Genomic DNA, 20,094 nt, shown 5'->3' on the forward strand with positions numbered 1-20,094 from the left:
TACTGGCCGCACTTAAGCGACTGCAGCTATTGAGCTCGGTCATCACGTTTTCTTGTCTTCAATCGTTTTTCGGGGCATTGTCAAACTCACAACTCTAGATTTCAGAAAAATACGCTATGTTGTCTTCTCATTTCATTCGTTGTCTGCCTCTCGTTAACATTTTAGCAAACTAGCTGATGTGCCCGTGCTTCGCTACGAGATTCTCAGAAAGACTGACGTTGTGGTTTTCCTAACTGAAGTAAACAAAGGCCATTACAAAAACTTCCGTAGGAAAGTAGCGATTAAAAGCAATGTTGTCATATAAAATACTCGATCAAATGAAAAACCGCACATTTTCTCACTAACGATCTAACAGTCCAAAGTTCCCGAGTTGGAATGACCAGGCTGCAGACAGCCGTGAACACTCCTCTGCCATAATTCCCTTAAATATGCACACTGCTAATTCCAATCTGTGCCTCAGAGTAGGGATTGAATAGCTCGAATGCTATGATGAACCAGTATGTTACGTACCAGTAGTATCAGAAAATTTATGAACCAGAGGAATGGCATGCTAAAGAAGAAAGTTATCTAACTCCCCAGCTACTTCCCGCCCAATATTCAGGCAGGCTCTTACACTCGGTACGACCAGGCGAGTTGGCCGTGTGGTTAGGGGCGCGCAGCTGAGAGCTTGCATCCGGGAGATAGTGGATTCGAACCCCACTGTCGGCAGCCCTGAAGATGGTATTCTGTGGTTTCCCATTTTCACACCAGGCAAATGCTGGAGCTGTATGTTAATTAAGGCCAAGGCGGCTTCGTTCACACTCCCAGCCCTTTCCTATCCCATCGTCGCTATAAGACTTATCTGTGTCGGTGCGACGTAAGGTAAATTAAAAAAAATACTCGGTACACAGCAGTAATCCTATCTAACGTAGGCAACAGAAGATACAAAGCCCACCACAACAAACAATGGCCAATGTAATGTTACTGTTGATCAATTTTATGAGCTATATTGTAGGCCTTGACATTTAGTTTTCTTTCGACTCTGTGATAATAGGGCGTCTTATAAAATTATTTATAGCGTAGACTGTAGTTCCTTATTCTCCGACTTCACATACTGATTTTCATTACATTCTGTTTACCCATTTTCTCTTGACTCGGCGCTGATATGGACTTAGTAACAAAAATATAAATTCATAAACATCTCTATGATCATAGCCCGTAAAGTAACAATGTATAAGATATAAATAATCGGAAATTCAAAACTATACAACTTTAGTTATGTAGTATTTATTGATACGACCACTAATAACATAAATACTTGAGAATTACATTTTAGGCCTTCCCCTAAACTACCATTTCACTTAGCGTGAATAAAATTAGTCATGTCCTAGATTATAGCGACTTATTTCCCGACTTTGTATACCGATTTTCATTAACATAAATATTTGAGAATTAATTTTAGACTTTCCCCTAAACTATCATTTTACTCAGCGTGAATACAATTATTTATGGCTTGGATTATAGCGACTTATTTGCTGACTTTGCATACCTATTTTCATTAAGATCATCATCATCATCATCATCACCATCTGTTTACCCTCCAGGTTCGGTTTTTCCCTCGGACTTAGCGAGGGATCCCACCTCTACCGCCTCAAGGGCAGTGTCCTGGAGCTTCAGACTCTTGGTCGGGGGATACAACTGAGGAGTATGACCAGTACCTCGCCCAGGCGGCCTCACCTGCTATACTGAACAGGGATGGGAAGATTGGAAGGGATAGGCAAGGAAGAGGGAAGGAAGCGGCCTTGGCCTTACGTTAGGTACCATCCCGGCATTCGCCTGGAGGAGAAGTGGGAAACCACGGAAAACCACTTCCAGGATGGCTGAGGTGGGAATCGAACCCACCTCTACTCAGTTGACCTCCCGAGGCTGAGTGGACCCCGTTCCAGCCCTCGTACCACTTTTCAAATTTCGTGGCAGAGCCGGGAATCGAACCCGGGCCTCCGGGGATGGCAGCTAATCACTCTAACCACTACACCACAGAGGCGGACTTGATTAAGATACCACCACTAATAACAAAAATATTTGAGAATTAAACTTTTGGCATTCCCCTAAACTACCATTTCACTCACGAGGGAACACATGCATGTGTTACACTCGGATTCGGTTGAAATTTGGTAGGAATATTCGTGGGAGGCAGTAGAATGCTAAGGTGAAAACTGCATGTGCCCAGCGCAAGTTTAAACGCGAAAATTGAACAAATATATAGTCGTAAAATTATAAGTGCCGTGGGAATATCGGGGTGTGGCGGAGAGGTAGGGAGGAGCGAAACAGCAGACGTGAACCAATCAGGCTGTAACGAGCTGCGCCAGCAGCCACGCAGCGTATAGTTAGCGTGTTCCCCTTAACTTCCCGATCAGATGTGCAAAATATAAATATGAAAACAGCACATGAAACAAGTATACAAAGGACGATGTTTGAACAACGATGCCAATAAAGTTTGAAAAATTCACGCCCGAGTTCTTGTTACTCGTTGAAATTTTTCAAACCTTTTTGGCATCGTTGTTTAAACATCGTCCTTTGTACACTCGTTTCATGTGCTGTTTTCATATTTACGTTTTGTACATCTGATCGGAGTCCGCCTCTGTGGTGTAGTGGTTAGCTGCCACCCCCGGAGGTCCGGGTTCGATTCCCGGCTCTGCCACGAAATTTGAAAAGTGGTACGAGGGCTGGAACGGGGTCCACTCAGCCTCGGGAGGTCAACTGAGTAGAGGTGGGTTCGATTCCCACCTCAGCCATCCTCGAAGTGGTTTTCCGTGGTTTCCCACTTCTCCTCCAGGCGAATGCCGGGATGGTACCTCACTTAAGGCCACGGCCGCTTCCTTCCCTCTTCCTTGCCTATCCCTTCCAATCTTCCCATCCCTCCACAAGGCCCCTGTTCAGCATAGCAGGTGAGGCCGCCTGGGCGAGGTACTGGTCATTCTCCCCAGTTGTATCCCCGACCAAGAGTCTGAAGCTCCAGGACACTGCCCTTGAGGCGGTAGAGGTAGGATCCCTCGCCGCGTCCGAGGGAAAAGCCGAACCTGGAGGGTAAACAGATGATGATGATGATGATGACATCTGATCGGAAAGTTAAGGGGAACGCGCTAACTATACGCTGCCTGGTTGTTGGCGCAGCTCGACGCAGCCCGGTTGGTTCACGTCTGCTGTTTCGCTCCTCCCTACCTCTCCGCCACACCCCGATACTCCCACGGCACTTCTAATTTTACGACTATTTATGCGTTCGAATAATCCTACCAAATTTCAACCGAATCCGAGTGTAACACATGTATGTGTTCCCTCGTCAGTGTGAATAAAATTATTTATGGCCTAGATTGTAGCGACTTATTCCCTGACCTTGCATACCGATTTTTATTAAATTCTCTTCAGCCGTTTTCTCGTGTTGCGTGTACAGACAGACAGACAGACAGACAGACATTACGGAAAATTAAAAAGTGCATTTCCTTGTTACTGTGGACACGACTGATACAGAAATACCATCCTTCTTAAATTCTGTGCAATGTACAGACAAAACTCTTATTTTATGTATATAGATTGGAATGGGTGTTTTGCTGCACCGACTTTCAACAGTGTAGCGATGCGTGTGCGCATGTGCGAGTGAATGAATGGGACTTAGCAACACAGCTGTCAGGAGACCAGGTTGAAGCCGTGACCAGACTGTGACCAATAACAGGTGAGTAACGTTGGACGGTATTTTTAACTGTTACTTTTCACAGTTACGTTATTGTAGCAGCGACAGATGGTGCAGTTACACTAAAAGAACCGTTTGTCACACCTCTAGAAGAGACATATCACATCAGAACAATGGTCAATGTAATGCCATTGTTGATCAGTTTTATGAGCTTTCGATATTGTAGGCCTTCATGTTTAGTAGTCCTTACTTCTTTCATGACTCTCTTTTGTCTTTATTCTCTATAACTTTCGTTAAGTAATACTTTTCGATTAGAACAATAACATAGGTATAAAAAAATTAAATTTTAGGCACTTTTTCCAAAATTACCATTTCATCCAGCGTGAAAAATAATTATTTATAGTCTAGACTGTAGTACCTTATTTCCAGACTGTACATACCGATTTTCATTAAATCCTGTTCCCCCATTTTCTCCTGGCTCGGCGTTGATATGGACTTAGAAACAAAAATTCATGAATATCTCTGTTATCATAACCGGTACGGTAAAAATGCATAAGACATAAATGATCGTAAATTAAATTCTCTATAACTTTATTAATGTAGTACCGTATTTATGGATAGGACCACTAATAACACAAATCTTTGAGGAATAACTTTTAGGCCTTTCTCTAAACTACCATTTCACTCAGCACTAATAAAAGTGTAAGCCTCTGTAGTGTAGTGGTTAGCGTGATTAGCTGCCACCCCGGGAGGTCCGGGTTCGATTCCCGGCTCTGCCACGAAAATTTGAAAAGTGGTACGAGGACTGGAACGGGGCCACTCAGCCTCGGGAGGTCAACTTAGTAGAGTTGGGTTTTCCGTGGTTTCCCACTTCTCCTCCAGGCAAATGCCGGGATGGTACCTTACTTAAGGCCACAGCCGCTTCCTTCCCTCTTCCTTGTCTATCTTTTCCAAACTTCCCATCCCCCCACAAGGCCCCTGTTCAGCATAGCAGGTGACGCCGCCTGGGCGAGGTACTGGTCATTCTCCCCAGTTGTATCCCCGACCAAGAGTCTGAAGCTCCAGGACACTGCCCTTGAGGTGGTAGAGGTGGGATCCCTTGCTGAGTCCGAGGGAAAAGCCGAACCTGGAGGGTAAACAGATGATGATGATGATGATGATGACAAAGCACTTAGAATAACTGTTGCTTTACAACCGGGATAGCTCAGTCGGTAAAACATTAGGCTACACAGAACGTAGAATAATTGCTGTTCACAGTGCAATGGTTCTAGAGAATACTTTGGGTGACCGTTTCAAGCCCGGATAGAGTAGAGTAGGGTTCAAGCCTCTGTTCGGGCGGAAAACATAAGCCCTTACACAGAACGTAGAATAATTGCTGTTCACAGTGCAATGGTTCTAGAGAATGCTGTGGATGACCGCTCCAAGCCCGGATAGAGTAGTCGGTAGAGCATTAGGCTTTTAACATTTTAAGTCCCTCTTCGGGCGAGAAAATTTAGCCCTTACACAGCACATATAATAATTGCTGTTGTCAGTGCAGTGGTTCTAGAGAATGCTTGTGATAGGTTTGTCGAGCCCCAATAGCACAGTCGGTAGAGCATTAGGCTTTTAACCTAAGGGTCCAGGGTTCAAGTCCCTGTTGGCGGGGCAAATTTTTAGCCCTCACACGGCACATAGAATAATTGCTGTTGTCAGTGCAGTGCTTGAGGTAGCATTGTCGACCTGGATAGCTCAGTCGGTAGAGCATTAGGCTTTTAACCTAAGGGTCAAGGGTTCAAGTCCCTGTTCGGGCGGCAAATTTTTAGCCCTCACACAGCACATAGAATACTTGCTGTTGTCAGTTCAGAGGTTCAGGACAACGCTTGACGCTGTTTCGTCGAGCGCGGATAGCTCAGCCGGTAGAGCATTAGGCTTTTAACCTAAGGCTCCAGGGTTCAAGTCCCTGTTCGGGCGTCAAATTTTTAGCCCTCCTACAGCACGTATAATAATTGCTGTTGTCAGTTCAGTGGTTCTCGACAATGGTTGAGGTTGCTATATCGAGCCCGGATAGCTCAGCCGGTAGAGCATTAGGCTTTTCACCTAAGGGTCCAGGGTTCAAGTCCCTGTTCGGGCGGCAAATTTTTAGCCCTCACACAGCACATAGAATAATTGCTGTTGTCAGTGCACTGGTTCTAGACAATGCTTGAGGCAGCTTTTTCGAGCCCGAATAGCTCAGTCGGTAGAGCATTAGGCTTTTAACCTAAGGGTCCAGGGTTCAAGCCCCTGTTCGGGTGGCAAATTTTAGCCCTCACACAGCACATAGAATAATTGCTGTTGTCAGTGCAGTCGTTCGAGACAATGCTTGAGGCAGCTTTTTCGAGCCCGAATAGCTCAGCCGGTAGAGCATTAGGCTTTTAACCTAAGGGTCCAGGGTTCAATTCCCTGTTCGGGCGTCAAATTTTTAGCAGTCACACAGCACGTAATAATTGCTGTTGTCAGTTCAGTGGTTCTAGACAATGGTTGAGGTTGCTATATCGAGCCCGAATAGCACAGTCGGTAGAGCATTAGGCTTTTAACCTAAGGGTCCAGGGTTCAAGTCCCTGTTGGCGGGGCTAATTTTTAGCCCTCACACGGCACATAGAATAATTGCTGTTGTCAGTGCAGTGCTTGAGGTAGCATTGTCGACCTGGATAGCTCAGTCGGTAGAGCTTTAGGCTTTTAACCTAAGGGTCAAGGGTTCAAGTCTCTGTTCGGGCGGCAAATTTTTAGCCCTCACACAGCACATAGAATACTTGCTGTTGTCAGTTCAGAGGTTCTAGACAATGCTTGAGGCTGTTTTGTCGAGCCCGGATAGCTCAGTCGGTAGAGCATTAGGCTTTTAACCTAAGGGTCCAGGGTTCAAGTCCCTGTTCGGGCGGCAAGTTTTTAGCCCTCACACAGGACATAGAATAATTGTTAAGTCAGTGCACTGGTTCTAGACAATGATTGAGGAAGCTTCTTCGAGCCCGGATAGCTCAGTCGGTAGAGCATTAGGCTTTTAACCTAAGGGTCCAGGGTTCAAGCCCCTGTTCGGGCGGCAAATTTTTAGCCCTCACACAGCGCATAGAATACTTGCTGTTGTCAGTTCAGAGGTTCTAGACAACGCTTGACGCTGTTTCGTCGAGCGCGGATAGCTCAGCCGGTAGAGCAGTAGGCTTTTAACCTAAGGCTCCAGGGTTCAAGTCCCTGTTCGGGCGTCAAATTTTTAGCCCTCCTACAGCACGTATAATAATTGCTGTTGTCAGTTCAGTGGTTCTAGACAATGGTTGAGGTTGCTATATCGAGCCCGGATAGCTCAGCCGGTAGAGCATTAGGCTTTTCACCTAAGGGTCCAGGGTTCAAGTCCCTGTTCGGGCGGCAAATTTTTAGCCTTCACACAGCACATAGAATAATTGCTGTTGTCAGTGCACTGGTTCTAGAGAATGCTTGAGGCAGCTTTTTCGAGCCCGAATAGCTCAGTCGGTAGAGCATTAGGCTTTTAACCTAAGGGTCCAGGGTTCAAGCCCCTGTTCGGGTGGCAAATTTTAGCCCTCACACAGCACATAGAATAATTGCTGTTGTCAGTGCAGTCGTTCGAGACAATGCTTGAGGCCGCGTTTTCGAGCCCGAATAGCACAGTCGGTAGAGGACTAGGCTTTTAACCTAAGGGTCCAGGGTTCAAGTCCCTGTACAGACGGCAAATTTTTAGCCCTCACACAGCGCATAGAATACATGCTGTTGTCAGTTCAGATGTTCTAGACAATGCTTGAGGTTGTGTTGTCGAGCCCGGATAGCTCAGTCGGTAGAGCATTAGGCTTTTAAACTAAAGGTCCAGGGTTCAAGCCCCTGTTCGTTTGGCAAATTTTTAGCCCTCACACAGCACATAGAATAATTGCTGTTGTCAGTGCAGTCGTTCGAGACAATGCTTGAGGCAGCACTGTCGAGCCCGGATAGCTCAGCCGGTAGAGCATTAGGCTTTTAACCTAAAGGGCCAGGGTTCAATTCCATGTTCGTCCGTCAAATTTTTAGCCCTCACACAGCACGTATAATAATTGCTGTTGTCAGTGCAGTGGTTCTAGACAATGTTCGGGCTGCAAATTTTTAGCCCTAATACAGCACATAGAATAATTGCTCTTGTCAGTGCAGTGGTTCTAGACAATGCTTGAGGTAGCTTTGTCGATCCCGGATGGCTCAGTCGGTAGAGCATTAGGCTTTTAACCTAAGGGTCCAGGGTTCAAGTCCCTGTTCGGGCGGCAAATTTTTAGCCCTCACACAGTTCATAGAATAATTGCTGTTGTCAGTGCACTGGTTCTAGACAATGCTTGAGGCAGCTTTTTCCAGCCCGAATAGCTCAGTCGGTAGAGCATTAGGCTTTTATCATAAGGGTCCAGGGTTCAAGCCCCTGTTCGGGTGGCAAAAGTTAGCCCTCACACAGCACATAGAATAATTGCTGTTGTCAGTGCAGTCGTTCGAGACAATGCTTGAGGCAGCTTTTTGGAGCCCGAATAGCTCAGCCGGTAGAGCATTAGGCTTTTAACCTAAGGGTCCAGGGTTCAATTCCCTGTTCGGGCGTCAAATTTTTTGCCCTCACACAGCACGTAATAATTGCTGTTGTCAGTTCAGTGGTTCTAGACAATGGTTGAGGTTACTATATCGAGCCCGGATAGCTCAGCCGGTAGAGCATTAGGCTTTTAACCTAAGGGTCCAGGGTTCAAGTCCCTGTTCGGGCGGCAAATTTTTAGCCCTCACACAGGACATAGAATAATTGCTGTTGTCAGTGCACTGGTTCTAGACAATGCTTGAAAAAGCGTTTTCGAGCCCGAATAGCTCAGTCGGTAGAGGACTAGGCTTTTAACCTAAGGGTCCAGGGTTCAAGTCCCTGTTCGGGCGGCAAAGTTTTAGCCCTCACACAGCGCATAGAATACTTGCTGTTGTCAGTTCAGATGTTCTAGACAATGCTTGAGGTTGTGTTGTCGAGCCCGGATAGCTCAGTCGGTAGAGCATTAGGCTTTTAACCTGAAGGTCCAGGGTTCAAGCCCCTGTTCGGGTGTCAAACTTTTAGCCCTTACACAGCACATAGAATAATTGCTGTTGTCAGTGCAGTCGTTCGAGACAATGCTTGAGGCAGCACTGTCGAGCCCGGATAGCTCAGCCGGCAGAGCATTAGGCTTTTAACCTAAGGGTCCAGGGTTCAATTCCCTGTTCGGGCGTCAAATATTTAGCCCTCACACACCACGTAATAATTGCTGTTGTCAGTTCAGTGGTTCTAGACAATGGTTGAGGTTACTATATCGAGCCCGGATAGCTCAGCCGATAGAGCATTAGGCTTTTAGCCTAAGGGTCCAGGGTTCAAGTCCCTGTTCTGGCGGCAAATTTTTAGCCCTCACACAGGACATAGAATAATTGCAGTTGTCAGTGCACTGGTTCTAGACAATGCTTGAGGCAGCGTTTTCGAGCCCGAATAGCTCAGTCGGTAGAGCATTAGGCTTTTAACCTAAGGGTCCAGGGTTCAAGTCCCTGTTCGTGCGGCAAATTTTTAGCCCTCACACAGCGCATAGAATACTTGCTGTGTTCAGTTCAGAGGTTCTAGACAATGCTTGAGGTTGTGTTGTCGAGCCCGGATAGCTCAGTCGGTAGAGCATTAGGCTTTTAACCTAAAGGTCCAGGGTTCAAGCCCCTGTTCGGGTGGCAAATTTTTAGCCCTCACACAGCACATAGAATAATTGCTGTTGTCAGTGCAGTCGTTCGAGACAATGCTTGAGGCAGCACTGTCGAGCCCGGATAGCTCAGCCGGTAGAGCATTAGGCTTTTAACCTAAGGGTCCAGGGTTCAATTCCCGGTTCGGCCGTCAAATTTTTAGCCCTCACACAGCACGTATAATAATTGCTGTTGTCAGTTCAGTGGTTCTAAACAATGGTTGAGGTTGCTATATCGTGCCGGGTTAGCTCAGCCGGTAGAGCATTAGGCTTTTAACCTGAGGGTCCAGGGTTCAAGTCCCTGTTCGGGCGGCAAATTTTTAGCCCTCACACAGCACATAGAATATTGCTGTTGTCAGTGCACTGGTTCTAGACAATGTTTGAGGCAGCTTTTCGAGCCCGAATAGCTCAGTCGGTGGAGCATTAGGCTTTTAACCTAAGGGTCCAGGGTTCAAGTCCCTGTTCGGGTGGCAAATTTTTAGCCCTCACACAGGACATAGAATAATTGCTGTTGTCAGTGCACTGGTTCTAGACAATGCTTGAGGCAGCGTTTTCGAGCCCGAATAGCTCAGTCGGTAGAGCATTAGGCTTTTAACCTAAGGGTCCAGGGTTAAACTCCCTGTTCGGGCGGCAAATTTTTAGCCCTCACACAGCGCATAGAATACTTGCTGTTGTCAGTTCAGAGATTCTAGACAATGCTTGAGGTTGTGTTGCCGAGCCCGGATAGCTCAGTCGGTTGAGCATTAGGCTTTTAACCTAAAGGTCCAGGGTTCAAGCCCCTGTTCAGGTGGCAAGTTTTTAGCCCTCAAACAGCACATAGAATAATTGCTGTTGTCAGTGCAGTCGTTCGAGACAATGCTTGAGGCAGCATTGTCGAGCCCGGATAGCTCAGTCGGTAGAGCATTAGGCTTTTAACCTAAGGGTCCAGGGTTCAATTCCCTGTTCGGGCGTCAAATTTTTAGCCCCCACACAGCACGTATAATAATTGCTGTTGTCAGTTCAGTGGTTCTAGACAATGGTTGAGGTCACTATATCGAGCCCGGATAGCTCAGCCGGTAGAGCATTAGGCTTTTAACCTAAGGCTCCAGGGTTCAAGTCCCTGTTCGGGCGGCAAATTTTTAGCCCTCACACAGCACATAGAATAATTGCTGTTGTCAACGCACTGGTTCTAGACAATGCTTGAGGCCGCTTTTTCGAGCCCGAATAGCTCAGTCGGTAGAGCATTAGGCTTTTAACCTAAGGGTCCAGGGTTCAATTCCCTGTTCGGGCGGCAAAATTTTAGCCCTCACACAGCGCATAGAATACTTGCTGTTGTCAGTTCAGAGGTTCTAGACAATGTTTGTGGTTGTGTTTTCGAGCTCGGATAGTTCAGTCGGTAGAGCATTAGGCTTTTAACCTAAAGGTCGAGGGTTCAAGTCCCTGTTCGGACGGCAAATTTTTAGCCCTCACACAGCACATAGAATAATTGCTGTTGTCAGTGCAGTCGTTCGAGACAATGCTTGAGGCAGCATTGTCGAGCCCGCATAGCTCAGCCGGTAGAGCATTAGGCTTTTAACCTAAGGGTCCAGGGTTCAATTCCCTGTTCGGGCGTCAAATTTTTAGCCCCCACACAGCACGTATAATAATTGCTGTTGTCAGTTCAGTAGTTCTACACAATGGTTGAGGTTACTATATCGAGCCCGGATAGCTCAGCCGGTAGAGCATTAGGCTTTTAACCTAAGGGTCCAGGGTTCAAGTCCCTGTTCGGGCGTCAATTTTTCAGCCCTCACACAGCACGTATAATAATTGCTGTTGTCAGTTCAGTAGTTCTACACAATGGTTGAGATTACTATATCGAGCCCGGATAGCTCAGCCGGTAGAGCATTAGGCTTTAACCTAAGGGTCCAGGGTTCAAGTCCCTGTTCGGGTGGCAAATTTTTAGCCCTCACACAGCACATAGAATAATTGCTGTTGTCAGTGCAGTGGTTCTAGACAATGCTTGAGGCAGCTTGCTCGAGCCCGAATAGCTCAGTCGGTAGAGCATTAGGCTTTTAACCTAAGGGTCCAGGGTTCAATTCCCTGTTCGGGCGGCTAATTTTTAGCCCTCACACAGCACAAAGAATAATTGCTGTTGTCAGTGCAGTGGTTCTAGACAATTCTTGAGGTACCGTCGGCGAGCCCGGATAGCTCAGCCGGTAGAGCATTATGCTTTTAACCTAAGGGTCCAGGGTTCTAGTTCCTGTTCGGGGGGCAAATTTTTAGCCCTCACACAGCGCATAGAATAATTGCTGTTGTCAGTGCAGTGGTTCTAGACAATTCTTGATGTAGCCCTGACGAGCCCGGGTAGCTCAACCGGTAGAGCATTAGGCTTTTAACTAAGGGCCCAGGTTTCAAGTCCCTGTTCGGGCGGCACATTTTTAGCCCTTACACAGCACGTAGAATAATTGCTGTTGTCAGTTCGGTGGTTCTAGACAATGGTTGAGGTTGCTTGGTCGAGCGCGTGTAGCTCAGTCGGTAGAGCATTAGGCTTTTAACCTCAGGGTCCAGGGTTCAAGTCCATGTTCGGGCGGCACATTTTTAGCCCTTACACAGCACGTAGAATAATTGCTGTTGTCAGTGCAGTGGTTCTAGACAATGTTCGGGCTGAAAATTTTTAGCCCTAATACAGCACATAGAATAATTGCTCTTGTCAGTGCAGTGGTTCTAGACAATGCTTGAGGTAGCTTTGTCGATCCCGGATGGCTCAGTCGGTAGAGCATTAGGCTATTAACCTAAGGGTCCACGGTTCAAGTCTCTGTTCGGGCTGCTCATTTTTAGCCCTCGCACAGCACGTAGAATAATTGCTGTTGTCAGTTCAGTGTTTCTAGACAATGCTTGAGGTAGCTTTGTCGAGCCCGGATAGTTCAGTCGGTAGAGCATTAGGCTTTTAACCTAGGGGTCCAGGTTTCAAGTCCCTGTTCTGGCGGAGTGTTTTAGCCCCTACACAGCACCTAGAATAATTGCTGTTCTCACTGCAATGGTTCTGAAGAATGTTCTACGTGACCCTCTCGAGCCCAGAGAGTCTGTAGAGGATCAGGCTCTTAAAGTTATGGGTCCGGGGTTCGAGTCTCTGTTCGGGCGCAACATTACAGCAACTGGACAGCATGTGGGGTAATTGCTGTTGTTAGAGCTATCGTACAGAACCACGCTTTCCCGAGCCCGCATGTCTCAGTCGGTGGAGCATTGGGCTTTTAACTTAAGGGCCCAGGATTGAGGTCCCTGCTCGGGCGGAAAACTTTAGCCCTTACACAGCATGTAGGATAACTGCTGATCTCAATAAAAAGGTACAGAAGACTTAATAGCTCAGTCGATAGAGCATTAGGCTTATAACCTAAGGGTCCAGTTTTCAAAGTCCCAGTCTGGGCGAAAAAGTTTAGTCTTTACACAGCGCATAGAATAATTGCTTCTCCGAAGACCTTAAAAAGTAGTTAGTGGGACGTAAAACAAATAACATTATTATTATTAGAATAATTGCTGTTCTCAGTGCAATAGTTCTAGAAAGCTTTGGGCGACCATGCTGAATCCGGATAGCTCAGTCAGTAGAGCATTAGTCTTTTAACCTTAGGGTCCAATGTTCAAGTACCTGTTCGGGCGGCAAATTTTTAGCCCTCCTACAGCACGTATAATAATTGCTGTTGTCAGTTCAGTGGTTCTAGACAATGGTTGAGGTTGCTATGTCGAGCCCGGATAGCTCAGCCGGTAGAGCATTAGGCTTTTAACCTAAGGGTCCAGGGTTCAAGCCCCTGTTCGGGTGGCAAATTTTTAGCCCTCACACAGCACATAGAATAATTGCTGTTGTCAGTGCAGTCGTTCCAGACAATGCTTGAGGCAGCTTTTTCGAGCCCGAATAGCTCAGCCGGTATATTATTAGGCTTTTAACCTCAGTGTCCAGGGTTCAATTCCCTGTTCGGGCGTCTAATTTTTTGCCCTCACACAGCACGTAATAATTGCTGTTGTCAGTTCAGTGGTTCTAGACAATGGTTGAGGTTACTATATCGAGGCCGGATAGCTCAGCCGGTAGAGCATTAGGCTTTTAACCTAAGGGTCCAGGGTTCAAGTCCCTGTTCGGGCGGCAAATTTTTAGCCCTCACACAGGACATAGAATAATTGCTGTTGTCAGTGCACTGGTTCTAAACAATGCCTGAGGCAGCGTTTTCGAGCCCGAATAGCTCAGTCGGTAGAGCACTAGGCTTTTAACGTAAGGGTCCAGGGTTCAAGTCCCTGTTCGGGCGGCAAAGTTTTAGCCCTCACACAGCGCATAGATTACTTGCTGTTGTCAGTTCAGATGTTCTAGACAATGCTTGAGGTTGTATTGTCGAGCCCGGATAGCTCAGTCGGTAGAGCATTAGGCTTTTAACCTAAGGGTCCAGGGTTCAATTCCCTGTTCGGGCGTCGAATTTTTAGCCCTCACACACCACGTAATAATTGCTGTTGTCTGTTCAGTGGTTCTAGACAATGGTTGAGGTTACTATATCGAGCCCGGATAGCTCAGCCGGTAGAGCATTAGGCTTTTAACCTAAGGGTCCAGGGTTCAAGTCCCTGTTCGGGCGGCAAATTTTTAGCCCTCACACAGGACATAGAATAATTGCATTTGTCAGTGCACTGGTTCTATACAATGCTTGAGGCAGCTTTTTCGAGCCCGAATAGCTCAGTCGGTAGAGCATTAGGCTTTTAACCTAAGGGTCCAGGGTTCAAGTCCCTGTTCGTGCGGCAAACTTTTAGCCCTCACACAGCGCATAGAATACTTGCTGTTGTCAGTTCAGAGGTTCTAGACAATGCTTGAGGTTGTGTTGTCGAGCCCGGATAGCTCAGTCGGTAGAGCATTAGGCTTTTAACCTAAAGGACCAGGGTTCAATCCCCTGTTCGGGTGGCAAATTTTTAGCCCTCACACAGCACATAGAATAATTGCTGTTGTCAGTGCAGCCGTTCGAGACAATGCTTGAGGCAGCACTGTCGAGCCCGGATAGCTCAGCCGGTAGAGCATTAGGCTTTTAACCAAAGGGTCCAGGGTTCAAGTCCCTGTTCGGGCGGCAAATTTTTAGCCCTCACACAGCACATAGAATAATTGCTGTTGTCAGTGAACTGGTTCTAGACAATGCTTGCGGCTGCATTTTGGATCCCGAAAAGCTCAGTCGGTAGAGCATTAGGCTTTTAACCTAAGGGTCCGGGGTTCAAGTCCCTGTTGGGGCGGCAAATTTTTAGCCCTCACACGGCACATAGAATAATTGCTGTTGTCAGTGCGGTCGTTCGAGACAATGCTTGAGGCAGTATTGTCGAGCCCGGATAGCTCAGCCGGTAGAGCATTAGGCTTTTAAGCTAAGGGTCCAGGGTTCAAGTCCCTGTCCGGGCGGAAAATTTTTAGCCCTCACACAGCACATAGAATATTGCTGTTGTCAGTGCACTGGTTCTAGACAATGCTTGAGGCACCTTTTTCGAGCCCGAATACCTCTGCCGGTAGAGCATTAGGTTTTTAACCTAAGGGTCCAGGGTTCAAGTCCCTGTCCGGGCGGCAAATTTTTAGCCCTCACACAGCACATAGAATATTGCTGTTGTCAGTGCACTGGTTCTAGACAATGCTTGAGGCAGCTTTTTCGAGCCCGAATAGCTCAGTCGGTAGAGCATTAGGCTTTTAACCTAAGGGTCCAGGGTTCAAGTCCCTGTTCGGGCGGCAAATTTTTAGCCCTCACACAGGACATAGAATAATTGCTGTTGTCAGTTCAGTGGTTCTAGACAATGGTTGAGGTTACTATATCGAGGCCGGATAGCTCAGCCGGTAGAGCATTAGGCTTTTAACCTAAGGGTCCAGGGTTCAAGTCCCTGTTCGGGCGGCAAATTTTTAGCCCTCACACAGGACATAGAATAATTGCTGTTGTCAGTGCACTGGTTCTAAACAATGCCTGAGGCAGCGTTTTCGAGCCCGAATAGCTCAGTCGGTAGAGCATTAGGCTTTTAACGTAAGGGTCCAGGGTTCAAGCCCCTGTTCGGGTGTCAAATTCTTAGCCCTTACACAGCACATAGAATAATTGCTGTTGTCAGTGCAGTCGTTCGAGACAATGCTTGAGGCAGCACGATCGAGCCCGGATAGCTCAGCCGGCAAAGCATTAGGCTTTTAACCTAAGGGTCCAGGGTTCAATTCCCTGTTCGGGCGTCGAATTTTTAGCCCTCACACACCACGTAATAATTGCTGTTGTCAGTTCAGTGGTTCTAGACAATGGTTGAGGTTACTATATCGAGCCCGGATAGCTCAGCCGGTAGAGCATTAGGCTTTTAACCTAAGGGTCCAGGGTTCAAGTCCCTGTTCGAGCGGCAAATTTTTAGCCCTCACACAGGACATAGAATAATTGCATTTGTCAGTGCACTGGTTCTATACAATGCTTGAGGCAGCTTTTTCGAGCCCGAATAGCTCAGTCGGTAGAGCATTAGGCTTTTAACCTAAGGGTCCAGGGTTCAAGTCCCTGTTCGTGCGGCAAATTTTTAGCCCTCACACAGCGCATAGAATACTTGCTGTTGTCAGTTCAGAGGTTCTAGACAATGCTTGAGGTTGTGTTGTCGAGCCCGGATAGCTCAGTCGGTAGAGCATTAGGCTTTTAACCTAAAGGACCAGGGTTCAATCCCCTGTTCGGGTGGCAAATTTTTAGCCCTCACACAGCACATAGAATAATTGCTGTTGTCAGTGCAGTCGTTCGAGACAATGCATGAGGCAGCACTGTCGAGCCCGGATAGCTCAGCCGGTAGAGCATTAGGCTTTTAACCTAAGGGTCCAGGGTTCAAGTCCCTGTTCGGGCGGCAAATTTTTAGCCCTCACACAGCACATAGAATAATTGCTGTTGTCAGTGAACTGGTTCTAGACAATGCTTGCGGCAGCATTTTGGATCCCGAAAAGCTCAGTCGGTAGAGCATTAGGCTTTTAACCTAAGGGTCCGGGGTTCAAGTCCCTGTTGGGGCGGCAAATTTTTAGCCCTCACACGGCACATAAAATAATTGCTGTTGTCAGTGCAGTCGTTCGAGACAATGCTTGAGGCAGTATTGTCGAGCCCGGATAGCTCAGCCGGTAGAGCATTAGGCTTTTAAGCTAAGGGTCCAGGGTTCAAGTCCCTGTCCGGGCGGAAAATTTTTAGCCCTCACACAGCACATAGAATATTGCTGTTGTCAGTGCACTGGTTCTAGACAATGCTTGAGGCACCTTTTTCGAGCCCGAATAGCTCTGCCGGTAGAGCATTAGGTTTTTAACCTAAGGGTCCAGGGTTCAAGTCCCTGTCCGGGCGGCAAATTTTTAGCCCTCACACAGCACATAGAATATTGCTGTTGTCAGTGCACTGGTTCTAGACAATGCTTGAGGCAGCTTTTTCGAGCCCGAATAGCTCAGTCGGTAGAGCATTAGGCTTTTAACCTAAGGGTCCAGGGTTCAAGTCCCTGTTCGGGCGGCAAATTTTTAGCCCTCACACAGGACATAGAATAATTGCTGTTGTCAGTGCACTGGTTCCAGACAATGCTTGAGGCAGCGTTTTCGAGCCCGGATAGCTCAGTCGGTAGAGCATTAGGCTTTTAACATAAAGGTCAAGGTTCAAGCCCCTGTTCGGGTGGCAAGTTTTTAGCCCTCACACAGCACATAGAATAATTGCTGTTGTCAGTGCAGTTGTTCGAGACAATGCTTGAGACAGCCCGGATAGCTCAGCCGGTAGAGCATTAGGCTTTTAACCTAAGGGCCCAGGGTTCAATTCCCTGTTCGGGCGGCAAATTTTTAGCCCTCACACAGCACATAGAATAATTGCTGTTGTCAGTGCACTGGTTCTAGACAATGCTTGAGGCACCTTTTCCGAGCCCGAATAGCTCTGCCGGTAGAGCATTAGGTTTTTAACCTAAGGGTCCAGGGTTCAAGTCCCTGTTCGGGCGGCAAATTTTTAGCCCTCACACAGCACATAGAATAATTGCTGTTGTCAGTGCACTGGTTCTAGACAATGCTTGAGGCAGCTTTTTCGAGCCCGAATAGCTCAGTCGGTAGAGCATTAGGCTTTTAACCTAAGGGTCCAGGGTTCAAGTCCCTGTTCGGGCGGCAAATTTTCAGCTCTCACACAGCGCATAGAATACTTGCTGTTGTCAGTTCAGAGGTTCTAGACAATGCTTGAGGTTGTGTTTTCGAGCCTGGATAGTTCAGTCGGTAGAGCATTAGGCTTTTAACCTAAAGGTCGAGGGTTCAAGTCCCTGTTCGGACGGCAAATTTTTAGCCCTCACACAGCACATAGAATAATTGCTGTTGTCAGTGCAGTCGTTCGAGACAATGCTTGAGGCATCATTGTCGAGCCCGGATAGCTCAGCCGGTAGAGCGTTAGGCTTTTAACGTAAGGGTCCAGGGTTCAAGTCGCTGTTCGGGCGTCAAATTTTTAGTCCTCACACAGCACGTATAATAATTGCTGTTGTCAGTTCAGTAGTTCTACACAATGGTTGAGGTTACTATATCGAGCCCGGATAGCTCAGCCGGTAGAGCATCAGGCTTTTAACCTAAGGGTCCAGGGTTCAAGTCCCTGTTCGGGCGTCAAATTTTTAGCCCTCACACTGCACGTATAATAATTGCTGTTGTCAGTTCAGTAGTTCTACACAATGGTTGAGGTTACTATTTCGAGCCCGGATAGCTCAGCCGGTAGAGCATTAGGATTCAACCTAAGGGTCCAGGGTTCAAGTCCCTGTTTGGGTGGCAAATTTTTAGCCCTCACACAGCACATAGAATAATTGCTGTTGTCAGTGCAGTGGTTCTAGACAATGCTTGAGGCAGCTTGTTCGAGCCCGAATAGCTCAGTCGGCAGAGCATTAGGCTTTTAACCTAAGGGTCCAGGGGTCAATTCCCTGTTCGGGGGGCAAATTTTTAGCCCTCACACAGCGCATAGAATAATTGCTGTTGTCAGTTGAGAGGTTCTAGAGAATGCTTGATGTTGCTTTGGCGAGCCCGGATAGCTCAGTCGGTAGAGCATTAGGCTTTTAACCTAAGGGTCCTGGGTTCAAGTCCCTGTTCGGGCGGCAAATTTTTAGATCTCACACAGCATATAGAAAAATTGCTGTTGTCAGTGCAGTGGTTCTAGACAATTCTTGAGGTAGCACTGACGAGCGCGGGTAGCTCAACCGGTTGAGCATTAAGCTTTTAACCTAAGGGTCCAGGTTTCAAGTCCCTGTTCGGGCGGCACATTTTTAGCCCTTACACAGCACGTAGAATAATTGCTGTTGTCAGTTCGGTGGTTCTAGACAATGGTTGAGGTTGCTTTGTCGAGCGCGGATAGCTCAGTCGGTAGAGCATTAGGCTTTTAACCTCAGGGTCCAGGGTTCAGGTCCATGTTCGGGCGGCACATTTTTAGCCCTTACACAGCACGTAGAATAATTGCTGTTGTCAGTGCAGTGGTTCTAGACAATGTTCGGGCTGCAAATTTTTTGCCCTAACACAGCACACAGAATAATTGCTCTTGTCAGTGCAGTGGTTCTAGACAATGCTTGAGGTAGCTTTGTCGATCCCGGATGGCTCAGTCGGTAGAGCATTAGGCTATTAACCTAAGGGTCCACGGTTCAAATCCCTGTTCGGGCGGCTCATTTTTAGCCCTCGCACAGCACGTAGAATAATTGGTGTTTGTCAGTTCAGTGTTTCTAGACAATGCTTGAGGTAGCTTTGCCGAGCCCGGATAGTTCAGTCGGTAGAGCATTAGGCTTTTAACCTAGGGGTCCAGGGTTCAAGTCCCTGTTCGGGCGGAGTGTTTTAGCCCCTACACAGCACCTAGAATAATTGCTGTTCTCACTGCAATGGTTCTAAAGAATGTTCTACGTGACCCTCTCGAGCCCAGAGAGTCGGTAGAGGATCAGGCTCTTAAAGTTATGGGTCCAGGGTTCGAGTCTCTGTTCGGCCGCAACATTTCAGCAACTGGACAGCTTGTGGGATAATTGCTGTTCTTAGAGCTATCGTACAGAACCACGCTTTCCCGAGCCCGCATGTCGCAGTCGGTGGAGCATTGGGCTTTTAACTTAAGGGCCCAGGATTGAAGCCCCTGCTCGGGCGGAAAACTTTAGCCCTTACACAGCATGTAGGATAACTGCTGATCTCAATAAAAAGGTACAGAAGCCTTAATAGCTCAGTCGATAGAGCATTAGGCTTATAACCTAAGGGTCCAGTTTTCAAAGTCCCAGTCTGGGCGAAAAAGTTTAGTCTTTACACAGCGCATAGAATAATTGCTTCTCCGAAGACCTTAAAAAGTAGTTAGTGGGACGTAAAACAAATAACATTATTATTATTATTAGAATAATTGCTGTTCTCATTGCAATAGTTCTAGAAAGCTTTGGGTGACCTCGCTGAGGCCGGATAGCTCAGTCGGTAGAGCATTAGCGTTTTAACCTTAGGGTTCAAGGTTCAAGTCTCTTCGGGCGGAAAATTTTTAGCCCTTATACATCACATAGAATAATTGCTCTACTCAGTGCAATGGTTCTAGGGAATGCCTTGGGTGTCCTTGACGAGCCCGGTTAGCTCAGTCGGTGAAGCATTAGGCTTTTAACCTAAGGAAAATATCATCGTCCGCCTCTGTGGGTGTAATGGTTAGTGTGATTGGCTGCTACCCCCGGAGGCCCGGGTTCGATTCCCGGCTCTGTCACAAATATGAAAAGTGGTACGAGGGCTGGAACGGGGTCCACTCAGCCTCGGAATGTCAATTGAGTAGAGGTGTGTTAGATTCTCACCTCAGCCATCCTGGA

The 20,094-nt window shown here is 47.2% G+C and overlaps 56 non-coding genes across 56 annotated transcripts; all 56 read left to right on the top strand.

Annotated features, from left to right (window-relative positions):
- Positions 1–5,384: 5,384 nt before the first annotated feature.
- TRNAK-UUU (transfer RNA lysine (anticodon UUU)) lies at positions 5,385–5,457 on the top strand. Its single transcript has one exon. It is a non-coding gene; the product is annotated as a tRNA-Lys (tRNA).
- Positions 5,458–5,544: 87 nt separating this feature from the next.
- TRNAK-UUU (transfer RNA lysine (anticodon UUU)) lies at positions 5,545–5,617 on the top strand. The gene has a single exon. It is a non-coding gene; the product is annotated as a tRNA-Lys (tRNA).
- Positions 5,618–5,704: 87 nt separating this feature from the next.
- TRNAK-UUU (transfer RNA lysine (anticodon UUU)) lies at positions 5,705–5,777 on the top strand. Its single transcript has one exon. It is a non-coding gene; the product is annotated as a tRNA-Lys (tRNA).
- Positions 5,778–5,864: 87 nt separating this feature from the next.
- Positions 5,865–5,937, top strand: TRNAK-UUU (transfer RNA lysine (anticodon UUU)). Its single transcript has one exon. It is a non-coding gene; the product is annotated as a tRNA-Lys (tRNA).
- An 86-nt stretch (positions 5,938–6,023) lies between these two features.
- TRNAK-UUU (transfer RNA lysine (anticodon UUU)) lies at positions 6,024–6,096 on the top strand. Its single transcript has one exon. It is a non-coding gene; the product is annotated as a tRNA-Lys (tRNA).
- A 391-nt stretch (positions 6,097–6,487) lies between these two features.
- Positions 6,488–6,560, top strand: TRNAK-UUU (transfer RNA lysine (anticodon UUU)). Its single transcript has one exon. It is a non-coding gene; the product is annotated as a tRNA-Lys (tRNA).
- Positions 6,561–6,646: 86 nt separating this feature from the next.
- TRNAK-UUU (transfer RNA glutamic acid (anticodon UUC)) lies at positions 6,647–6,719 on the top strand. Its single transcript has one exon. It is a non-coding gene; the product is annotated as a tRNA-Lys (tRNA).
- Positions 6,720–6,966: 247 nt separating this feature from the next.
- On the top strand, positions 6,967–7,039 carry TRNAK-UUU (transfer RNA lysine (anticodon UUU)). Its single transcript has one exon. It is a non-coding gene; the product is annotated as a tRNA-Lys (tRNA).
- An 87-nt stretch (positions 7,040–7,126) lies between these two features.
- On the top strand, positions 7,127–7,199 carry TRNAK-UUU (transfer RNA lysine (anticodon UUU)). Its single transcript has one exon. It is a non-coding gene; the product is annotated as a tRNA-Lys (tRNA).
- A 642-nt stretch (positions 7,200–7,841) lies between these two features.
- TRNAK-UUU (transfer RNA lysine (anticodon UUU)) lies at positions 7,842–7,914 on the top strand. The gene has a single exon. It is a non-coding gene; the product is annotated as a tRNA-Lys (tRNA).
- Positions 7,915–8,001: 87 nt separating this feature from the next.
- Positions 8,002–8,074, top strand: TRNAK-UUU (transfer RNA lysine (anticodon UUU)). Its single transcript has one exon. It is a non-coding gene; the product is annotated as a tRNA-Lys (tRNA).
- Positions 8,075–8,160: 86 nt separating this feature from the next.
- Positions 8,161–8,233, top strand: TRNAK-UUU (transfer RNA lysine (anticodon UUU)). The gene has a single exon. It is a non-coding gene; the product is annotated as a tRNA-Lys (tRNA).
- Positions 8,234–8,318: 85 nt separating this feature from the next.
- Positions 8,319–8,391, top strand: TRNAK-UUU (transfer RNA lysine (anticodon UUU)). The gene has a single exon. It is a non-coding gene; the product is annotated as a tRNA-Lys (tRNA).
- Positions 8,392–8,478: 87 nt separating this feature from the next.
- Positions 8,479–8,551, top strand: TRNAK-UUU (transfer RNA lysine (anticodon UUU)). Its single transcript has one exon. It is a non-coding gene; the product is annotated as a tRNA-Lys (tRNA).
- Positions 8,552–8,638: 87 nt separating this feature from the next.
- Positions 8,639–8,711, top strand: TRNAK-UUU (transfer RNA lysine (anticodon UUU)). Its single transcript has one exon. It is a non-coding gene; the product is annotated as a tRNA-Lys (tRNA).
- Positions 8,712–8,798: 87 nt separating this feature from the next.
- Positions 8,799–8,871, top strand: TRNAK-UUU (transfer RNA lysine (anticodon UUU)). Its single transcript has one exon. It is a non-coding gene; the product is annotated as a tRNA-Lys (tRNA).
- A 245-nt stretch (positions 8,872–9,116) lies between these two features.
- On the top strand, positions 9,117–9,189 carry TRNAK-UUU (transfer RNA lysine (anticodon UUU)). The gene has a single exon. It is a non-coding gene; the product is annotated as a tRNA-Lys (tRNA).
- An 87-nt stretch (positions 9,190–9,276) lies between these two features.
- TRNAK-UUU (transfer RNA lysine (anticodon UUU)) lies at positions 9,277–9,349 on the top strand. Its single transcript has one exon. It is a non-coding gene; the product is annotated as a tRNA-Lys (tRNA).
- Positions 9,350–9,436: 87 nt separating this feature from the next.
- TRNAK-UUU (transfer RNA lysine (anticodon UUU)) lies at positions 9,437–9,509 on the top strand. Its single transcript has one exon. It is a non-coding gene; the product is annotated as a tRNA-Lys (tRNA).
- Positions 9,510–9,754: 245 nt separating this feature from the next.
- TRNAK-UUU (transfer RNA lysine (anticodon UUU)) lies at positions 9,755–9,827 on the top strand. The gene has a single exon. It is a non-coding gene; the product is annotated as a tRNA-Lys (tRNA).
- An 87-nt stretch (positions 9,828–9,914) lies between these two features.
- Positions 9,915–9,987, top strand: TRNAK-UUU (transfer RNA lysine (anticodon UUU)). The gene has a single exon. It is a non-coding gene; the product is annotated as a tRNA-Lys (tRNA).
- Positions 9,988–10,074: 87 nt separating this feature from the next.
- TRNAK-UUU (transfer RNA glutamic acid (anticodon UUC)) lies at positions 10,075–10,147 on the top strand. Its single transcript has one exon. It is a non-coding gene; the product is annotated as a tRNA-Lys (tRNA).
- Positions 10,148–10,234: 87 nt separating this feature from the next.
- On the top strand, positions 10,235–10,307 carry TRNAK-UUU (transfer RNA lysine (anticodon UUU)). Its single transcript has one exon. It is a non-coding gene; the product is annotated as a tRNA-Lys (tRNA).
- An 87-nt stretch (positions 10,308–10,394) lies between these two features.
- TRNAK-UUU (transfer RNA lysine (anticodon UUU)) lies at positions 10,395–10,467 on the top strand. Its single transcript has one exon. It is a non-coding gene; the product is annotated as a tRNA-Lys (tRNA).
- An 87-nt stretch (positions 10,468–10,554) lies between these two features.
- TRNAK-UUU (transfer RNA lysine (anticodon UUU)) lies at positions 10,555–10,627 on the top strand. The gene has a single exon. It is a non-coding gene; the product is annotated as a tRNA-Lys (tRNA).
- Positions 10,628–10,874: 247 nt separating this feature from the next.
- TRNAK-UUU (transfer RNA lysine (anticodon UUU)) lies at positions 10,875–10,947 on the top strand. The gene has a single exon. It is a non-coding gene; the product is annotated as a tRNA-Lys (tRNA).
- Positions 10,948–11,034: 87 nt separating this feature from the next.
- TRNAK-UUU (transfer RNA lysine (anticodon UUU)) lies at positions 11,035–11,107 on the top strand. The gene has a single exon. It is a non-coding gene; the product is annotated as a tRNA-Lys (tRNA).
- Positions 11,108–11,353: 246 nt separating this feature from the next.
- Positions 11,354–11,426, top strand: TRNAK-UUU (transfer RNA lysine (anticodon UUU)). The gene has a single exon. It is a non-coding gene; the product is annotated as a tRNA-Lys (tRNA).
- A 642-nt stretch (positions 11,427–12,068) lies between these two features.
- TRNAN-AUU (transfer RNA asparagine (anticodon AUU)) lies at positions 12,069–12,141 on the top strand. Its single transcript has one exon. It is a non-coding gene; the product is annotated as a tRNA-Asn (tRNA).
- Positions 12,142–13,056: 915 nt separating this feature from the next.
- On the top strand, positions 13,057–13,129 carry TRNAK-UUU (transfer RNA lysine (anticodon UUU)). Its single transcript has one exon. It is a non-coding gene; the product is annotated as a tRNA-Lys (tRNA).
- Positions 13,130–13,374: 245 nt separating this feature from the next.
- Positions 13,375–13,447, top strand: TRNAK-UUU (transfer RNA lysine (anticodon UUU)). Its single transcript has one exon. It is a non-coding gene; the product is annotated as a tRNA-Lys (tRNA).
- An 87-nt stretch (positions 13,448–13,534) lies between these two features.
- TRNAK-UUU (transfer RNA lysine (anticodon UUU)) lies at positions 13,535–13,607 on the top strand. Its single transcript has one exon. It is a non-coding gene; the product is annotated as a tRNA-Lys (tRNA).
- Positions 13,608–13,694: 87 nt separating this feature from the next.
- TRNAK-UUU (transfer RNA lysine (anticodon UUU)) lies at positions 13,695–13,767 on the top strand. Its single transcript has one exon. It is a non-coding gene; the product is annotated as a tRNA-Lys (tRNA).
- An 85-nt stretch (positions 13,768–13,852) lies between these two features.
- Positions 13,853–13,925, top strand: TRNAK-UUU (transfer RNA lysine (anticodon UUU)). The gene has a single exon. It is a non-coding gene; the product is annotated as a tRNA-Lys (tRNA).
- An 87-nt stretch (positions 13,926–14,012) lies between these two features.
- Positions 14,013–14,085, top strand: TRNAK-UUU (transfer RNA lysine (anticodon UUU)). Its single transcript has one exon. It is a non-coding gene; the product is annotated as a tRNA-Lys (tRNA).
- An 87-nt stretch (positions 14,086–14,172) lies between these two features.
- Positions 14,173–14,245, top strand: TRNAK-UUU (transfer RNA lysine (anticodon UUU)). The gene has a single exon. It is a non-coding gene; the product is annotated as a tRNA-Lys (tRNA).
- Positions 14,246–14,332: 87 nt separating this feature from the next.
- On the top strand, positions 14,333–14,405 carry TRNAK-UUU (transfer RNA lysine (anticodon UUU)). Its single transcript has one exon. It is a non-coding gene; the product is annotated as a tRNA-Lys (tRNA).
- Positions 14,406–14,652: 247 nt separating this feature from the next.
- Positions 14,653–14,725, top strand: TRNAK-UUU (transfer RNA lysine (anticodon UUU)). Its single transcript has one exon. It is a non-coding gene; the product is annotated as a tRNA-Lys (tRNA).
- A 245-nt stretch (positions 14,726–14,970) lies between these two features.
- Positions 14,971–15,043, top strand: TRNAK-UUU (transfer RNA lysine (anticodon UUU)). The gene has a single exon. It is a non-coding gene; the product is annotated as a tRNA-Lys (tRNA).
- An 87-nt stretch (positions 15,044–15,130) lies between these two features.
- TRNAK-UUU (transfer RNA lysine (anticodon UUU)) lies at positions 15,131–15,203 on the top strand. The gene has a single exon. It is a non-coding gene; the product is annotated as a tRNA-Lys (tRNA).
- An 87-nt stretch (positions 15,204–15,290) lies between these two features.
- TRNAK-UUU (transfer RNA lysine (anticodon UUU)) lies at positions 15,291–15,363 on the top strand. The gene has a single exon. It is a non-coding gene; the product is annotated as a tRNA-Lys (tRNA).
- Positions 15,364–15,450: 87 nt separating this feature from the next.
- On the top strand, positions 15,451–15,523 carry TRNAK-UUU (transfer RNA lysine (anticodon UUU)). Its single transcript has one exon. It is a non-coding gene; the product is annotated as a tRNA-Lys (tRNA).
- Positions 15,524–15,608: 85 nt separating this feature from the next.
- On the top strand, positions 15,609–15,681 carry TRNAK-UUU (transfer RNA lysine (anticodon UUU)). The gene has a single exon. It is a non-coding gene; the product is annotated as a tRNA-Lys (tRNA).
- An 87-nt stretch (positions 15,682–15,768) lies between these two features.
- Positions 15,769–15,841, top strand: TRNAK-UUU (transfer RNA lysine (anticodon UUU)). The gene has a single exon. It is a non-coding gene; the product is annotated as a tRNA-Lys (tRNA).
- Positions 15,842–15,928: 87 nt separating this feature from the next.
- TRNAK-UUU (transfer RNA lysine (anticodon UUU)) lies at positions 15,929–16,001 on the top strand. The gene has a single exon. It is a non-coding gene; the product is annotated as a tRNA-Lys (tRNA).
- An 87-nt stretch (positions 16,002–16,088) lies between these two features.
- Positions 16,089–16,161, top strand: TRNAK-UUU (transfer RNA lysine (anticodon UUU)). The gene has a single exon. It is a non-coding gene; the product is annotated as a tRNA-Lys (tRNA).
- Positions 16,162–16,408: 247 nt separating this feature from the next.
- On the top strand, positions 16,409–16,481 carry TRNAK-UUU (transfer RNA lysine (anticodon UUU)). The gene has a single exon. It is a non-coding gene; the product is annotated as a tRNA-Lys (tRNA).
- A 245-nt stretch (positions 16,482–16,726) lies between these two features.
- Positions 16,727–16,799, top strand: TRNAK-UUU (transfer RNA lysine (anticodon UUU)). The gene has a single exon. It is a non-coding gene; the product is annotated as a tRNA-Lys (tRNA).
- A 236-nt stretch (positions 16,800–17,035) lies between these two features.
- On the top strand, positions 17,036–17,108 carry TRNAK-UUU (transfer RNA lysine (anticodon UUU)). The gene has a single exon. It is a non-coding gene; the product is annotated as a tRNA-Lys (tRNA).
- Positions 17,109–17,195: 87 nt separating this feature from the next.
- On the top strand, positions 17,196–17,268 carry TRNAK-UUU (transfer RNA lysine (anticodon UUU)). The gene has a single exon. It is a non-coding gene; the product is annotated as a tRNA-Lys (tRNA).
- Positions 17,269–17,355: 87 nt separating this feature from the next.
- TRNAK-UUU (transfer RNA lysine (anticodon UUU)) lies at positions 17,356–17,428 on the top strand. The gene has a single exon. It is a non-coding gene; the product is annotated as a tRNA-Lys (tRNA).
- An 87-nt stretch (positions 17,429–17,515) lies between these two features.
- Positions 17,516–17,588, top strand: TRNAK-UUU (transfer RNA lysine (anticodon UUU)). The gene has a single exon. It is a non-coding gene; the product is annotated as a tRNA-Lys (tRNA).
- A 247-nt stretch (positions 17,589–17,835) lies between these two features.
- TRNAK-UUU (transfer RNA lysine (anticodon UUU)) lies at positions 17,836–17,908 on the top strand. Its single transcript has one exon. It is a non-coding gene; the product is annotated as a tRNA-Lys (tRNA).
- Positions 17,909–18,314: 406 nt separating this feature from the next.
- On the top strand, positions 18,315–18,387 carry TRNAK-UUU (transfer RNA lysine (anticodon UUU)). Its single transcript has one exon. It is a non-coding gene; the product is annotated as a tRNA-Lys (tRNA).
- Positions 18,388–18,870: 483 nt separating this feature from the next.
- On the top strand, positions 18,871–18,943 carry TRNAN-AUU (transfer RNA asparagine (anticodon AUU)). Its single transcript has one exon. It is a non-coding gene; the product is annotated as a tRNA-Asn (tRNA).
- Positions 18,944–19,031: 88 nt separating this feature from the next.
- On the top strand, positions 19,032–19,104 carry TRNAK-UUU (transfer RNA lysine (anticodon UUU)). Its single transcript has one exon. It is a non-coding gene; the product is annotated as a tRNA-Lys (tRNA).
- Positions 19,105–20,094: the final 990 nt, after the last annotated feature.

The sequence above is a fragment of the Anabrus simplex genome, chromosome 11 (assembly GCF_040414725.1).
Source record: "Anabrus simplex isolate iqAnaSimp1 chromosome 11, ASM4041472v1, whole genome shotgun sequence".
Classification (NCBI taxonomy): Eukaryota; Metazoa; Arthropoda; class Insecta; order Orthoptera; family Tettigoniidae; genus Anabrus; species Anabrus simplex.